Raw genomic sequence first — 18,794 nt, 5'->3', positions numbered from 1 at the left:
CCTTTCTGTACATCAACAGAAATAATTACTTCTAACTGAGTGTTAGAATAGTAAATGAAGGAACATGCATGAGAGATTTTTAAGAGGTTAAAATTCAGCCAGGCACTGGTGGCTCACCTGTAATCCCAGCTACCCAGGAGGCTGAGATCTGAGGCTCACACTTCAAAGTGAGCCCAGGCAGGAAAGTTCATTAGACTCTTATCTCTAATAAATTGCCCAAAAGCACTTGAGCTGTTGCTCAAGTGGTAGAGCACATAGCCTTGAGCAAAAGAAGCTCATGGACAGTGCCCAGACCCCAAGTTCAAGCCGCAGGAGCAGCACAAAAGAAAAAGATGCTAAAATAACTATTGTCATAATTATTCAACAAAGAATTGTAAAAGTAATTCATACTGACCTCTTTCAAACATACTAGAGCATACTAGATAGATATAAAATGATATATAAGTGAATATTCGTTATGTATTTCAAAGTATTTATCAGCTGCTTTCTGAAATGAAATGTGAAATGATAGAGGAAAATACAACTCTGCAGTTTCCTAAGTATTACCTGATTATAATGAAGGAGAGACCTTGGAGAAGCAGACATATCTATAACTAGACCATCTGAGCTGATTAACAACCCTCCTGAAATACTGGTGATTTAGAGCTACAGATTTCCTACCTACAATTATACAGTTCTATTGGGCATACCTTCTGGACAGGGAATGCTTGGCAGAAGCTGGTTTTATCCACATGACAGGAACTTCCTCTGGGATACCTAAGGTGGCTGGAGTTCCTCCATGTATGACCTTTCAGAAGGCCAGCGGGCTTGTTCCTAGGGTGGAGCAATAGTACCCTGAAGTAAAACAGGCCAAGTCTTAATGCACAATCAGCAGGCTTCTGCTAGTACTGTGTTCACTCTCATCTCATCTAAACAACCAAACTTGGATTCAAGTGCAGAGGGAGGTTATTCACAGTGTATGGGTATTTCAGTTAGACATAAAGTTTTTACGTTTTATATGTTGTTTTTCATGGAAAATTTTCTTTCAAATTCAGGTATTATCAATCTCTCCTTTATTCCATATAATCTTTATTCCAAAGTTAAAAGATCTTTCCTCATCACCATGTTCTAGAAGTTATTTTTCCCATTTCTCTTGTTTGAATGGTTTCTTTTTTTTATGGTAAAGATACTATAGAGAAGTGTTAAAGTTACATGAGTAAGGTAATGAGTTCAATTCTGATTGAGCGTTGTTACCCCTCCTTTATTTTCCCCTACTTATCTTTAGTCCCCAGCTCCCCAACTCCTCCTTCCCCACTCCCTGAAGTTGTAAAGTTTGTTTTCAACTTAGTGTCTTGTACATCTCAATGTTACAATGGGTCAACCTGTGTCCTTGTTTCAGCATTTTGTTATTTTCCTTCCCCTCCCCAAATTAGAAAAATGTATATACAAGATGCAAGACACCAGAATCAAATCAAATACAGTGACAACAGGGGTTATACCATGGGGGAAGAACATATAAAGAAACAAAAAAACCACATAGTACATTATAAGTACATTAACAAGAACAACAAGAAAGCTAAAATCTCTTGTGTCCCTATCTTGGGGCTCATTTTGCTTAGCAGCAGGTTATATGGTTATATGTACAGCTTTTGACCTCTTCTGCTTGTCTGAGACATATACTATTAATTGCAGATAAGGGAAACCATGGGACCTATGTTTCTTTGGGCCTGGCTTACTTCACATAATATAATTTTTTCCAAGTCTTTCCATTTCCTAACAAATGGGGCAATGTCATTCTTTCTGATGGAGGCATAGAATTCCATTGTATAAAAATACCACATTTTCTTGATCCATTTACCTACTGAGGGGCATCTGGGTTGGTTCCATATCTTAGCTATGGTGAATAATGCTGCGATAAACATAGTTGTGCTGGTAGCTTTAGTATGGTCTTGTTTGTGATCATTTGGGTAAATGCTCAAAAATGGGATTGCTGGGTCATAGGGGAGCTCTATATGGAGTCTTTTGAGAAATCTCCATACTGCTTTCCAAAGTGGTGGAACAAGTTTACACTCCCACCAACAATGCAGTAAGGTTCCCTTCTGGCCACATCCCCTCCAGCATCTGTTGTTATTAGATTTGTTGATTTTTGCCATTCTAACTGGGGTGAGGTGGAATCTCAATGTTGCTTGATTTACATTTCTTTTATGGCTAGAGAAGTTGAGCATTTCTTCATGTATCTAATAGCTATTCTTATTTCCTCTTTTAGCCCACTTATAAATCTGCTGGTTGTTTCTTTGAGGATTTGTTGTTAGGGGATTTAATTTTTTGAGTTCTAAGTATATTTTGGATAGGAGACCCTTGTCTGTTGTATGGCTAGTGAAGATCTTCTCCCAATCCATGGGTTTTCTATTGATCTTTCTAGCTATGTCCTTTGCCACGCAGAAGCTCTGCAATTTCATGCAATCCCATTTGTCCAACCTTTCTTTGTTTCCCGGCATTTTCTTGATTTCCTGTATTTAGTTTCTTTGTTCTTCCTATGTTTACTAAATTGATCTATTGATTTTTGTCTGATGTGTTTCTTTGATTTTGATTGTTTTCTTCAGATTGTATTCTTCCCTTTCGAATTCTTTGTAATGCTGGTTTAGTGATCATGAAGTCCTTTAAGTTTTGTTTGTCATGAAAGGTTCTAGTTTCACCATCTAATGTAAATGATAGCCTCACTGGGTAGATCAGTTTGGGTTGGCAGTTGATGATCATAAGTGCTTGAATAAGATATAAAGGCTGTGGATTATGGCACACACCTGAAATGCCAGCACTGCAGAAGCTGAGGCAGGAGAATCCAGAGTTCCAGGCCGATCTGGGCAACATAGTGAGAGTTTATCTCAAAATAAAATGCTTTTAAAGAAGTATTAGAAGAATGTTGAAAGTATAATGTATGTTAATTCTTCGATATAGATAAATCTCTTCAATGTTACTACCTCTGAATAATTTTAACTATAGGAAACAAGCTATCAACCCCTGGAGAAGCAGTGTTGGAGAAGCATCCATATCTGGCTGCCTCAGGGGAGGGGCTGTCTGGCAAGCAGCCCATTGGCAAAAACGTCATTTCCTCTAAGAGAGTTGGGTTGTTTGAAATCCTCCAGTACAACGCTCAAGAACAACTCAGTCCAGCTGTAGACATCACTGTAACTGAAGCTACTATTCTTGATCTACAGTCATGAATGCTTCAGACAACCTGCCATGGTCTTGTAGAACAAGCCTAGGTAAACTTGAAGTTATCTTATTCATCCTGCAGCTGTTTTCATTTAGGACAGGGGGAATCATATCTTTTGGTGGCTTGAGCACTATTTTATGATTGATATTGTAAGAGACATGTGATTGGTCCTTATGTAAAGCCTGTGAATCATCCTTAGGTACAACCATAAGTAGGAAGCTGCCCAATAATTGTGGCAAATACAATCACTCTGTCTCTCATTCTCCTTGTTCCTCTTCCTCTTCTGATTCCCTTTCCTCTCCTATTTCCTCCCCTGCCCCACCCCATACTCCCTCCTGTATATACAGGCCTCATAGCTCACTTTTGGAAGTCATCTAGTATCCTGTGTTTCTCCCTGGCATTGTGGCACTACGTACAATAAAATTCTTTACCTCAATAGCCTTTTCTTGGCTATTTGTTATTTTTATCATAGCTAAAGCAGTGGCAAGGAGTACCAGTGGTGGTGACAATAGAAAGGATGAGAACTGCCAGGGGCAAAGGTAGTGGTGGAGATAATAAAGAATGGTGAAAATATAAATAATTCAGACATCCAGGACTGCAGAAAGTGAAAGGTGGTGAATAAGAAACTGCCATGCTCAGAAGCTGGAAGAGCTAGAAGAGTTGCTGGGATCAGAGCTATGAGGCTTTAAAGGCTGAGGGTCCTGACACCCAGGACTTAAGAACTTTTGTACCAGCTGGGTTCTGATTGTCACTGATTACTGCTATTCCAGCATCTGCTTAGAGACAAGGATGTCACTAGCCACAAAATGTCCGACCATTTGCAGTAAGAAACCCAAAAAGTTATCCTCTAACCTAAGCACCTAGAGCTGTAAGTCTTGTGTCTTAGAGTCATAAATCTGCCTCTATGCCTGAATTCTAGCCCACAAATCTTCATCCTTCAAGGACCCATAACTGGTAACACTAGAAAAACTACTTGTTTATTTATTAGTTCCAAGTGAGTAGATATTTTAATTATAGAGGCCATAAAATATATTACATACCTCAGAGATAGATTTCAGAGGTCACCACTGCTGGGTGTTTTTGTTTTTTGTTGGTCATGGAGTTTGAACTCTGGGCCTGGGCGCTCTCCCTCAGCTCAAGTCTAGCATTCTACCACTTGAGCTATAGCGCCACTTCTAGTTTTCTGGTGGTTTATTGGAGATAGTTTCATGGACTTTCCTGCCCTGGCTGGCTTTGAACCGTGATCCTCAGATCTCAGCCTTCTGAGTAGCTAGGATTACAGGTTTAAGCCACCAGCGCCCAGCATGCTGTTTTTTGTTTGTTTTTTAATTTTTTTACAAGGTTTTAACTCTGATTTTATCTCCATGATTTCTCATTGTATTTTAACATACCTTCTTAATACATAAAGCATATTAACTTTTCTATGTTCACTAGCTATTTTGCTATATTGATATACTATATTCTTTTGTTCTACTTTGATTAGATTTTATGTAGATTCTGATAGATTTTTAAAAAACATTATCATATCTTCTACAAAAAAGGGATTGTTTTCTATAAGACAAGGAATAATATTCCTTTAAAAAAAGGCCTATTTGTCATCATGTATACTTTAATTGGAACACATGGGAAAAGGGATTTTTTAGTTATGGTTAAGTTGGTGATCTTGAAATAAAATCAATTACACTATATGATAGATGTAGTTGTCACAGATACAAGGTTAAGACTTGAAGAAAATGGGACAACAGAAACAAAGATGAAGTGCACTGTATGATAGAAGTAGACCCAATGTAGTCACAGGATAAGAGATTAAGATTGGAGAAAAAGGGACAACAGAAACAAAGTTGTGTGATGCACTTTGATGATGACAGGAGGGGCCACAGGCAGCCTCAAGCAGTTAGAGAAGGCAAGGAATGGCTTCTCCTCTACAGTTCCCAGAAAGAACCCACATGCCAATAGCTTACTTTCGGCTTAGTATGACCTATACCAGAGACTTCTGATCTTGAAAATTGTAAGCTAATAAATTTTGTCCAAAACACTGTTTTTGTTAATTGATTACAACAAAGGCAATCCATTTTTCTTTTAAAATTCTTTCTGATTCATAACTATGTTAAATTGTACACATTGCAGCTAAATTATTTAGATGTGGGGGATACACTAAAGGAGGCCATCCATTATCAAAATATATCAACTTTTCTTTAAAACAATCAGCAAATGCTGGCAAGGACGTGTGGAAAATGGAATGCTTATACAGCACAGATGGGAATTATGCAACCAACCATTGTGAAAATCAGTATGGAAATACCTCAAAAACATAAAACCATAAATATAGAAGTACCAGATGACTCTGTTCAACCACCCCTGAGCATATATCTGAAGGGATGCAAATTAACACAGAGATATGTGAATACCCACATTTTATAGTATCACTATTCACAATAACCAAGCTACTAAACTGATCCAGGTACTGATCAATAGATGAATGGGTAAAGAATATATAGTATACATACATAGTAGAGTATTATTTAGATATAAACAAGACTGAAATTGTATCATTGAAAGGAAAATGGTTGGGATTGAAGATTATTTTGTAAAGCAAAATAAGCCAGAGTAAAAACCATAAATACCACATTTTTTCTTTCATATGCAGACTCTAGTAGACCATATTTTAAAAAAGAAGAACATGCTCATTACCTGACTTAATTTTATTACTCCTCTGTACAGCACCTTCCCAGTAAGAATAAAATAATCAGACAGATTGAAGTCTGAGATGATTTGCCATTATGTTACATCTTTGCTTAGTCTAATCTCTGCTCAGCAATTGCCAAATAAATGATAAAATTTATTATTAAAAGAAAAAGATGACATGAATGTAAAACACGGACTATTTGACTATTTGTAGAGGAGAATCAATGAGAGTGAGGAAGTAAAAGCGGAAAGTAAATATGGTCATAAGTTTTGTATACTATGTATGGAAGACGTGTAATGAAATCTGTTAAAATTGCTTTAAGTGGGGGGAATGAAAAGAAAGTAACAGAAAGAGTGACTTTGATCAAAGCAAGGAAATATCATAATGAGAATTCCTTTTACAATTAATTTTTATAAATAAAAAAATGCATGATATACATTTAAAAATAGATGACTAAACACGCAGGCTCCCACTTGGATGCAAAATGGTAGAATATCAGCGATCATTGGTTCATCTGATCCTGGAAAATATTTTCTTTCCTCTTCTCTTTTCTATTCACTCCTGTGAATGATTGCTTTTCTCACAACTTTACGTCTGATTATTACAAAGTGACAAAATTCACAACACAATTTCACTTTTTGTTACCTAGAGTTAACAATTAAATTTAAAGTCATTTAAAATTTCTAACAATTTCCCCTTTGAGTTTTGAAGTTGTTGCTGAGAGGAATAAAGATGGGAATGAAATGGGAACAGACACCTACAGCATTCTCTGGTAACACATACACACATACCTCTGGAGTTCCATTAAGCTCTCATTTCTAAGGAGGCAACATCAAAAATGTCATGCTTAAAATATTCTAATTATAGCTTTCTTTTTTCTTTTCTTTCTTTTATTATTATCAATGTTGGAGCTTGAACTCTGAGCCAAGGCGTTGTCCCTCAGCTTTCCAGCTTAAGGCTAGCACTCTACCACTTCAGCCACAGTGCCACTTCTGGTTTTCCGGTGGTTTATTGGAGATAAGAGTCACACCTTCCTTCCAGGGCTGGCTTTGAACTGTGATCCTCAGATTTCAGCCTTCTGAGTAGCTAGAATTACAGGTGTGAGCCACTGGTGCCTGGCAATTATAGCTTTCTTTTGGGAAATGTTAAAATTGTTAGATTAAATTATGTGTATAAACTGAATAATTATTTTATTTTTTATAATACTAGAGTATCACCAAATCACATTTCAAGAATGGTCTATTTTTCACTTAATTTAACCAACAATCTTAACCAACCAAACAAACTTGGCTGATTTATCAGTTGAGTCACAAGTTCAGCCCTGTTTTTTGCTGATTGTGTGTGTGTGTGTGTGTGTGTGTGTGTGTGTGTGTGTGTGTGTGTGTGTGTGTGCTTATTTAGGAGATAAGGTCTTAACTCTCATGCAGGCATGAGCCTTAGTCATGATCTGCCTATTTTAGGCTTCCCATTTATTGCTGAGATCATAGGCACATGCCAAGATATACAAATTCCTTTCCATGAAGTTAAGAGTTTCACAGATAGTTTTTTTTTTACCTAGGTTAGCCTAGAAATATGGCCCTACCAATCTCAGCCTCTCATTGAGTTTGGGATGAAAAGTATGCATCACTGATTCCAGCTGTGGGTTTAGAGTTTTCTACCTAGGCTGGCCTTGAACTACCAGCCTCAAAATCTCAACCTCCCAAGTTGCTAAGGTCACAGACATGAACCAGCAGTATATTATGCTACCAATTTATATGTTCACATATTAACTTATGCATTATTTTTTTCTATTTTAGCAATACTGGTGATTGAAGCCAATTTTTTTTGTTTTATATGTAATGACTGTAGTAATAAGTTTATTACAGATTAATCATTCTTGAACGTACAAGCTCCGGAGGAGCAATTGGGTCTTTAAATATACCCAAGTATTTCCATCAAATAAATTTTCACATCCAAATAGGCCTAAGCAGTTAAAAACATAAGAAAATAAGAGCTATTAGCTATGTATTAACTGAGAAACCACATACAAACCAAAGAATATGGAAAGAGAGAGAAAAAGAGATAGAGAGAGGATGAAAGGCTGAAAGGGTAAGGAAATGTAAAAGAGTTGGAAACAAAGCCCATTACATTTTTTGTTCCAATAGCTCCAATCCATTTAAATGTTGGCCAGTTAAACTTAGACCTTAGAATATAGGATATGGGTAGTTTAATCTGCTTGGTCATAACTTTCACCTAAGTTGTAAGTCCTTCGAAGAAAATGAATACAGAATACCTTCATGTTCTTCACCTTGCTGTTCATAACTGTTTTGATTTTAAATGGATTCCACTTAAAAACAATCTCCTACAGGCCAGTGGAGCTTTCCCCCATCCAAGTACACACTATGTGCCCACCATCCCTCGCACCTTGCCGTTATCCAAATTTCTGCCAATAAGTAAAGTTTTTAGTTTCACACCTAGGTTACGCCTGGAAGATTGGCTTTTCACACACATACTTCTCTGCTGGGAGGCAATGTTGGTACAGAAGTACAGTATCTCTAGTTTGTTGTTCCAAGTATGTACAACACGCAGCACTGCTGTTTTATCAGGTAAACACGTGCACAGGGGAAGATGAGGCGTGGGCTCATAGAAAGCAGTCAAATGGAAATCAAAAGGACTTTCTCTTTCAGAGTTCCCCTATCTTTATTTGTAGAGGTTAGCCAATAATTTCTTTAATTACATCGCATACTTCTGAGTCCATTCCCGAGATATTCTGTTGTACTTTTCTCTATCTGTTTCGCAGATCCGAGTATCTCAGGCACTACGGGATCATCTGGATTGGGATCACACAACAGAGACTTTTGAAATAGTTAGTGCTGGAGACCACTGTGACCGTAGAATATCAAGACAAATGCTCCCATCACTGTTAATATTTGGATGATAAATTCTTGTTGTAAATGCAACCTTAGGTGGTTTGGGAAATGAATTGTCAAGAAAAATACTCCACCCTGATAGGGACTGTCATTTGGTCCCCTTATGATAGCTTGCCAATGAAACATGTCATCTCCAACAGGACCGGCTGAACATTGTGCTGGGGGATCCCGTGCCAGGTCATTCAATTCCTCTTGGATTCTCTTCAAAGCCATGGTGGGAGGTAGCAGCCCCTGGGGCTGGGACTGGGACCCCGGAGGGACGGAGAAGGGACCAGGAGGCCTGAGGCTGCCTGGGCAATCGCGGGTAGGCCAGGGCCTGCTCAGCTTCTGGGGCTGCCGCAGTGGATCACCGCATCACCCAGGGACCCCTTTATGCACTGCCGCCCCAGCCGCCCCAGCCGCCCCAGAAGCCCCAGAAGCCCCAGAAGCCCCAGAAGCCCCAGAAGGCCCAGAAGGCCCAGCCCCCAGCCACAGCAGCCGCTGATTCTTCCTCCCAAACTCCTGAACCCAATTTTTGTAGAGGATATTCTACCACTTGAACCTGGCTTCTAGCTCTTTGGTTTAATGTATATTTTTGAGGAAGGGTCTTGCTAAAGTTTTGTGAACTAGTCTACCTTCTTCTACTATCCAAGTAGCTAGGATCTTAGTATGTGACACCACCCTGGTTGATACATATTATTTTAAAATTACCAAAATATAAAAATATTCATATTGCACATACGTTATCTAGCAAATAATGTTAGGGTTTAAAATAAAATATGCCAAGCTTTTTAAAAATGTCTTAAAGTACAACAAGTCACAGTAAACTATAACAAGTCACTAAGCACCAGTGTCTCATGGTTATAATCCTGGCTATTCAGAGAGGCTGAGTTTGGAGGACCATGGTTGGAAGCCAGACCAGACAGGAAAGGCAATAAGACGTTTACCTACAATCAATCACCAAAAAAGCTAAAAGTGAAGCTGTGGCTCAAAAGGTAGAGCATTAGCTTTGAGTAAAATTAAAAGAAAAAAAATCTCAGGGACAGTACCTAAGCCTTGAGTTCAAGTCCTGTTTTACACACACACACACACACACACACACACACACACACACACACACACACACACACACACACACAATTTAATAACTGATTTATTTTCTCAAATGTAAAAGCCATTTAAGTGAATATACTATAGCATATATATTGTATTTATACATAAATATAAAATTTGTAAAAGAGAGTGTTCCAAGTGCTACACACATTGGGATGTTCGGGAGTAGAGGAAGTAATTGCAAGGCCATAGAACATCTTTCCTGAAGTTTCCCTACATAGCTTCCCCTAATTGGAAACAGGTAAAGAGCTTGTGATCATTCTATTTTAAAACTAATGTTTTTTGTGGGTTTTTTTTTTGGTACTGAGGATTGAACTCGTGGCCTTGTACTGGCTGAGCCAGTGCCCTAAAATTCTTTATAACTCACTCTATTTGCCTTAGATTAAAAAAAAACAGTTTAAGCTCATTGAAGGCCGTTGCATTCTTTTTTTCAATGTTTCATTCATTTTTCTTTTTATTCATTTATTTTATTTAATTTAATTGTCAAGGTGAGGTACAGAGGGGCTATAGTTACATACATAAGGTAGTGAGTACATTTCTTACCAAACTTGTTATCTCCTTCCTCCCATTTCTCCCCTTTCCCATCCCTCCCTTATCCCCTCCCCCCAAGTTGTACAGTTCATTTTGAACATACTGCCTTGTGAGTAACACTATTGCCTTGGTTCACCATTTGTCTTTGTCTTACCATTTTGAGATGGCAGTTGCATTCTTAAAGGAATCTTAGAACAGAGTTTCTGGTGAGGAACCCCTAATTGTTCAGGGTGTGTAGCACTAGAGAAGGTTTTGAGACTTCATCAGAATTACCTGTGCAGGTGATCAATACATGTAGTGGCTCAAGAGGTGGCAGTTTGGTAACTATATCTGGGAAGAAACATGGCAAACACATGGAAGTTTACAAATCTTTGTTAGTCACTCAAGAAAAGTTACTGAGACTGGAAGACACTGAGCTGCCCTGAGGTGGTGTACAAGCAAAGGCCAGTAAGACTGATAATGACCCCCAAACTGAAGGAAGTCCCACTGTAAACATTACTAGTCCTGGACTGGTAAGTATCCCTGCATGATTAAGCTATCATTTAGAATGTGAAAATTATGATTTGGGATTGGAAACTATCTTTCTATCTCATGTCAATAGGTTTTAGCCTTATAGTAAGCCTTCAGTAAATAAGCAAAGTTCTGGATTATGTGAGTTATTCAAAGAAGTGTTTAATTACTAATTGTTTTTTCAGGACTTTGTCAATACATGAGAGTAAAGTTCAACAACTTGAATAAAGATTTTTCTCCTCAGGCTTTTAAAAAAGACTCTAGCAAATATAAAAATGAAACTTGAAAAGCGCTCCAGCTGCTTTGTTATAAAAATTACTGAAAGGCAGTCTAAAAAGAGGAATCCAAAAAAGACGTCTGCTACAATGAATTAACGTGGATCAAATGGTAGGAAATAGACAAGAAGAAGGAAGGCAGCATAAGCCCTGAGATTGATGTCCAGATGGCAGATCAATTTCCTGAGACTTTAAGGATAAAGAAAGGAAATACCATATTGCATTTGTTCTAAGTGCCACACACTCTATTGGATAGTTTAATATAATAATTAAAGAATAATTTCATTATTCTTCTGACCCAAATTTCTTTTTAGTGTTATATATGTGTGTGTAAAGATAGATTTTATTTGTAAATAAAAGTTTTATATCTAAAGAGTATTTGAGAAGACAGTAAGTAGACTCCATATACCCTGTAGCAAGGCGAGCAAGTTAATGCACAAAACCGGCAGTTTGCTCTCCCCACTCTATTTTCTTTGTACAGACAAACTTTATTAAGTTATCTTAGCTGTACTTTATACCTAATGGCTCTCAAGTTAGGCTCATACCATATTTAGTTTTCCAGTTTTGAGTATGTTTTCCTTCTCACTACTTTAGAAAACAACTCTTTAGCTCTCCTATGCTTTCCCTGGCAGCAATCCCTAAACACAAATTTGTAAAAGCTCAACAGTCAACATGGATATTACTACAGCTCTATAGATAATGTTCATGGGTAATCCATGGGCTGGAAAAATTCCAATTTTAATCTATTTTTTTCTTGAAGAAGTTAATGCTTTTCTTTGTAGAGGAAAATAGTGATTTTTTTCAAGCTGAAAATAACTACAGAATTATTTGGCAGTACTTATATGATATGAAAAGTACAAAAACACAATCTCTCTTTTTTTTTTGAGGAAAATGCTTTCAGATGGATAGAAGAAGCTAGGAAGGAAAGACTGGTGAAAATTGTTGTCGTTCAACAAGGTAACTCAACACAATCAGTACTGAAAGGGAAAAAATGTAGAAAAATTGAAATAAATCTTGGCTGTAGAAAACATGAATAAAAATAACATTAGAAGTCCTTGAGACTATATAGAAAGAAAATACATAGATGAAAATTGCACTGAACAAAGCAAGAATATATGGCACTGAACTTAGGGTTTGCTAAATGTGTAAGAAGTGCTAAAAGCATTAGTTCAAGGTTAAGTGTGGGAAGTCTCCAAGCATATTTTATCACCTGTGTTGGCCACTGAAAGAATGCAGATCATGTGACTAAAAAGATAAGATGGAGATAAAATGATGTTATGCTTTATAGGAAAAGAAGCAAAGAGAAGTAAAGGGGAAAGTAGCACATATAATTATTGGAAAACATAGAGTTATTTATTTAACTCAACCATATTAATAATGCTGTTAAATATAATTTGTCTGATCTGATTAAAAAACAAAAAATGCTACATTGGATTCAACACAAAACAATAAAATTCAATTATATATTCTACTAATAAGAGATATTAATATAAAGACAAAAGGTAACATATATAATAAAAGTATATCTGTAAATGCTAACTAAAAATAATTCCATGAATTTATAAATAGTTGAGTATATTTAGGCAGAAATGATTATGAAAGAAAGAAGATGTAAAAAAGTTTTAAGTGTATGCACAAATTAAGTTATATTCACTAACCTAAGGCAAAATATAGATGTACAGAAATGTGCAGAAATACATAAATCCAAACTTCTGGTTAAATATTATAACTTGGCAACTGAGAGATAAGTAATCAAAAAAATTGAATGAGTCAACAAAATCAATTCATTTTACCCAATTGGCTTATATTAACTTTACATAAATCTAGCACATTCAAGTCCAGATCTCATGCAATAATTACAAACTTATTGATGGAGTCATGGAGGTGCACTCAGATATCTCAAGAAAGAAATTGCCATTTTCCTGTGACGGGCAGTTTGTTAACTGATAGTGTTCAGCTTTTACTGCCTCTGGCTCTGTCTCAGGTTTCTGGCTTGAAACCTGGCCCTCATGCAGTCAGTCCTCAGTGACCAAACACAGCGAGGGCCCAGGGCCTGGCTATTTTTGTTATAGGAAATATTTGATTGGCTAATCTTTGCTGAAATTGTATTTTGGTATATCTGAGATGCGGCCATCTCTACATAATAATGAGAGGTACTCTTTCCCTTTCCTATGCCAACTATAGGATCATATCCACACCTTTAACAGATGAATCCTCCAGCCTGGCTTTATTTCTTCCTCCTTTGATCATTCCTTTTAAAAGCTCTCCTGTCTGACATAGCATCTGCTTCCAAGAGGATCCAATGATCCTCTTAGCCACTACTAACTACATAATTGATGTGCAAAATAAAAATGCAACCATCTTTATTTACAATATAATTAGGAATTTCAACTTAATAAGAACAGCAGAACACTAAAGCAAGCTTAAGGTTCTTAAAAACACTGTATGACTGAACAGGTGGGTCACATAAGGAAAAGACCATTGTTTTAGCTTTAAAAAGATGTTTTTATAGTTTGTATTCAGAAAAAAAGATAAAGATCAACTCAGGATCAAATAGATAGTTTTTCCAAACTACAAAAATTCAAGTCTGGTCCTTGATTAGGAAAGACTAGGACTCTGAACACATGATGAGTACAATGCTGATTCAAAACCTGCTTACTCCTCCCATCCACTCACTTCACAGGACACATGTGACCAGAGCATTCCCACAGGAAAGGAGACCATCTCCCAGTGTTACCCACTGCAGCTCCCCCAGTTGCCCTCTCATAGGTCACAGTTTTGGCACATGAAGGAAAGTACTGAATTATCAGCTTAAAGTAAAGTGAAAGAATTCGAGCAGCATTAGTAAGTGGGCTTTCTCAGTGCTTGGCTACAAGCTAGAAATTGACAGCCGCTCTATTGCAGCCACACTCAAGGGGGAACTTGAAAGGTAAGTGACAAATGAGTGATATAAGCATGCACTTTGTGGAGAAGAAAAATGGGATAATAAGAGACAATTTGTAGATGGATAGTCAATAAGCAATGGTGAGACTATCTGATCAGGATCTTGCAAAGAGAAAAGGATTGAATACAGGAAGTTGGGAGTAGTGAAATACAACTGGAAAGGTGGGAGTAGGTACATGGTATCACATAGGAAACAAATATTATGTGAGGCCATTGACTTGGATTGCAATTCTCATTAGGCCCTAGCAGACCAGAGCAAGTGGAAATTTCAAGGAAACAAAAATTCCAGTCTACATGAGTCAGATCAATAAAAAAATCCCATTTGGTTTGATCCTTATCAAAATTTAATTTGAAGGAGGCTGCTAGTAAACAACTCGCCTTTTTAACCTATTATTTACTTGTTCATGTCTTACAGAACACTGTCCTTTTGCCTAGTGGGAATTATCATTCTACTTTGTAGAATGGCAGCTGACTCAACTCGTGATTTGTGAATGGCAGAAAATTATATCTGTAATACTGTGTGTCTTTTGATGCTATATGGAAGAGTCAAAGTGGGACAAAAAAAATGATCTACCTCACATTAACCAGCTTGTGTCATTGGCCACCCCATAATTAGAATACTGGCAACATGAACAGTCAGCATAATGGCAGAGGTATCAATTTTCTGTAGCATGAATTGTCATTTCCAAGAATGATCTTATCCACTTCTGCTTTTTATCTGTTGAATTGACTATGGAGGAAACATCATAATGAGAGCTCCATCAGATCACATCTTTGGGTAATTGAAGGTAGACAACTTAAGGTCTAATTTAGTTCCCAATGCTTCTTTAACATGTTACTAAAAATATAATAACTTAAATGTATCTGACAGTTCTGCAGTCAGAAATCTAAAAGAGATTTTGCTGGGCTCAAGTCATCAAATTAACAAGAGTTAGGAAATGGTGACTTAAAGTAATGCTTTGTTTCCTATTAATTCTGTAACAAATTCCAAAAAGCCTTGTGGTATAAAACAATACAAGTAGCTCACACTTAAGAGTTCAGAAATTCTAAGTGGCTGCATATCTTCAGGAGATCCTGGAGGACAATCCATTTCCTTGACTCTTCTCACTTCTAGAAGTTTCCTGGATCCCTGGGCTAATGGACCCCTTCCATCTTTAGGACTTTACTCTGTCATCTTTGTCTTTTACAGGCATAAAGGCTATGTGATTACAGTATTCCATCAAAATAATCCAGATATTCTCCCCTTCTCAAGAATTTTAACAATCACTCTGAAAGGTTGATTTTTCTATACTAAGTATTTGTAGGTTCCTACTATTAATAAGCTAGGGTAGAGATTGTATTATTTCACAGAAAGTAATAGAAATTGCACGAATAAAATACACTTTCTGGTATTAATTAACTAATGCTTCAAGGACTTTTACCAAAGCAAAATATTAACTCTCAAAATTCACATTAAAAAATAGCTGAAACCTAAGGAATTCTATGACTTATTAATATAACACACTTCTGACATAATCAACAAAAAATGACCCATACAACTTCATATACTGAGATTGTATTTTAACTATATATGTTTGTGTGTGTTGACAAATAGGATTAACTTAGAGATATGAAAGGAAGATAAAATTAAAAGACACTGCAGCTCTGACAAAGTACCTTATGCATGGTTTTATTCAGATGGCATTACCTTATATATGTAACTGTAACCCCTCTGTATATCACCTTGACAATAAACTTTAAAAGAAGGATCTCTTTTACAAAATGCAAAATAACTAAATCTAAGTATTCCTCCAAAAAAGAAAAGAAAAAGAAGTGACAAAGGAAAAGGGAGGTGATAAAACTGAAATTAATAACAAGGATAATATATGAAAATATGGGATTTGGTTAACATTTGAACACTAGCTTTAAATAAAAATAAAATTCCACGTGTCTTAGAATAGAAAACTATTATGAGATTGTCTACATAGATGTAGGGAAAACTTTTTTGACTAATTAACAAATATTCTTGTTAACTCTCAAGAAACTAGAAAAGAAGAAATTACTTTTTTTGTAATAAGGAATGTCAATAAATTAGAGCAAACTTCAACTTGCAGGTACATGGAATGTCTGCTGTAGATGACAGGGATCGACAGGAGAATGGTAACCATTCTTTGTCAATACTGGGCCTGCTCAGTGCTGGCCTATAGGTACTAACCAAGGAAGCAGTAATGCAGAAAAATAATAAACTATCATTATTTGTGAGTCATATTATTGTATACACATATACACAAGAAAAACATCCAAAGGGCTCTGCAGACATACATTTAGGACTTTACAAAATGTAACTAGGTTGCTGCATTCAAAAATTCTTTTCTTGCCAGGTGCAAATGGCTCATGCCTGTAATATTAGCTACACAGGAGGCTGAGATCTGAGGATCACATTTCCCAATCAGTCCAGCATGAAAGTCTGAAAGACTCTGATCTCCAATTATCCAACAGAAAGCCAGAAGTGGCACTGTGGCTCTGAGCTGAGCTTTGAACTGAGGAGCTGAGGGACAGTGCGAAGGTCCAGAGTTTAAGTCCCACGACTGACTAAAAAAATGTTTTCTTAAAAAGAAATGAATTAAAAAACATTCACCAATAATAAACCTAGATACTGATCTTTAAAGCTAATATTTTAAAAATATTTAGAGGAAAATTGTAAAAGTTTACATTAGAAAACTATAAGAAAATCTAAACAATTAAAAAGACAAGTTTATAGATTAGAAAACTCATTATTGTAAACTGATGGTACTTCTTAGATTGAATTAAAAATAACTCATCTCTAGCAAAAGTCCATTAAGACTTTTGTCCTGAGTATTGTTGAACTTGACAAAGGGCCAATTTATACTTAGAAGATTGATTCATGACAGGAAATTTTTATTCAGATGTTAATATTTGAAATTGTCATAGTTATAATGGGTTATCATTTTTATAGAAATTGGCAATTGGCACATCCATGTGTGTATGTGTAAACTGCCAATTATTTCACACTATGTACAGGCTAATTGCAGGTGCATTAAAGAACAATATGAAACCTAAACTTTATAGTGTTGATGTTAGGCAAAATGAACCCCCAGATAAGGACTCAAATGGTTTTTCTTTCTTGCTATGGTTTCTAACATATTTATAAGATGATTTTTGGTTGCTTTGTATTATGTCCCTCCCCCACGGTATAACACCTGTTTTCACTGTATTTGACGTTGGTATAATTTGTGGAGAGGAAGGGAAAAACAAGTTGTTTAAATAGGGATACAGGTGGACCCATTGCAACAATGAGATGTACAAGACAGTTATGTCGAAAAATGAACTTTACAACTTTGGCGTGGGAGGGTGAAGGCGGGGACGGTGTGGGGGTAGATGGGAGGGCAGAGATGGGAAGGGAAAACAAAGGAGGAGGCAACAGTGCTTGATAAGAAATGTACTCATTACCTTGCTCACGTAATTGTAACCCCTCTGTACGGTATTTTCGCAATAAAAAAAACTTTAGATTTCTGTAGGTCAGATAAGAACAATAGAACTGTTCTCATTCATTGTTTTATTCCCAACATTGTTGGGAAAATATAGATTCCATTAATAATTAATAAAGATCTTTACTTATTAAAAAACTTTATAGTGTTAGAAAAGAATGAACTTTACAACCTGAGGGTGGGATTTGAGGTAGGGAAAGTGGGAGAAAAATGAGGGAAGAGGTAACAAGTTTGGCGAGAAATATACACACTAAACCCCTCTGTATATCACTATGACAATAATTTTTTAAAAAAGAATGTAAGCAAGCACATTTATCTTTCTAAGGGAAACTTTCTAATTGGCTGCCAAACGCTAATAGTAATATGAATGCATTTGAATATATATGTATATATATATATAAATATAAATTTTGCTCTTATAGGCATTCCAGTTACAACAGAAATCACAAAATAGATATGCAACACATTTAAGATGGGGTTTAATATAAAAAAATAAAAACTGTAAATAATACCTGTGAATCAGCTGGGAATAGGCATAAAGCCTCATAAAAAATGAAAGTAAGAATAGAAGAGGTACAGCAACATTGAAATCATGTTTTGTAACCAGGACAGTCTGACTTATGCCATCTAGAACTTTGCTAGATAATAACATGCACATCTACTGTCAAATAATCCCACTATGCTGTATAAATTACCTGTTCTTTCAACCAGTGTTGGCATTTTGAAAACTACCCTTTAGGCCCAATCTCTAAAATACCTGAAGCCACTGGTTCGAGAGATTCTTTATAATGACCGAAACAGAAGATTCTTTTGGGCTTATGGATCTTCTGCTAGGTTCTCCATTTGTAGGTTTCAGCTGGCTGTTTTTCCAGTCTCCACATCACCAAACACTGTTATCATCTGTCTCCTTTTCTCTTTGTCTTTGTGAATTTATAACCCTGTTTTATATTTTTGCCATCATTTCCACAGAATGGAAATTAATATAAAATAAGCAACCAGAGGCAAAATATGTACTTTACTTGAAGTGTTCAGTTGCTAGTATCTAATCATTTAAAGGCATTGTGGAAATCACATTTGCCTTAGATGTCCTTTACAACAAAACAAGAAAGATGGTCGTTTCTACTAGAAAAGCAAGATTATGTTCATCATTGTAAGAAATGCATCTTT

General features: G+C 36.4%; 1 pseudogene across 1 annotated transcript; it reads right to left on the bottom strand.

Moving 5' to 3' along the window:
- Positions 1 to 8,350: 8,350 nt before the first annotated feature.
- LOC138810053 (ubiquitin-conjugating enzyme E2 D2 pseudogene) lies at positions 8,351 to 9,007 on the bottom strand (annotated as a pseudogene). Its single transcript, XR_011367008.1, has one exon. The product of XR_011367008.1 is annotated as a ubiquitin-conjugating enzyme E2 D2 pseudogene (transcript).
- Between the last annotated feature and the right edge of the window lie 9,787 nt (positions 9,008 to 18,794).

This window comes from Dipodomys merriami, unplaced genomic scaffold, assembly GCF_024711535.1.
Source record: "Dipodomys merriami isolate MVZ:Mamm:240054 unplaced genomic scaffold, mDipMer1.0.p SCAF_5, whole genome shotgun sequence".
NCBI lineage: Eukaryota > Metazoa > Chordata > Mammalia > Rodentia > Heteromyidae > Dipodomys > Dipodomys merriami.
This window is presented reverse-complemented; position numbering and strand designations above follow the sequence as displayed.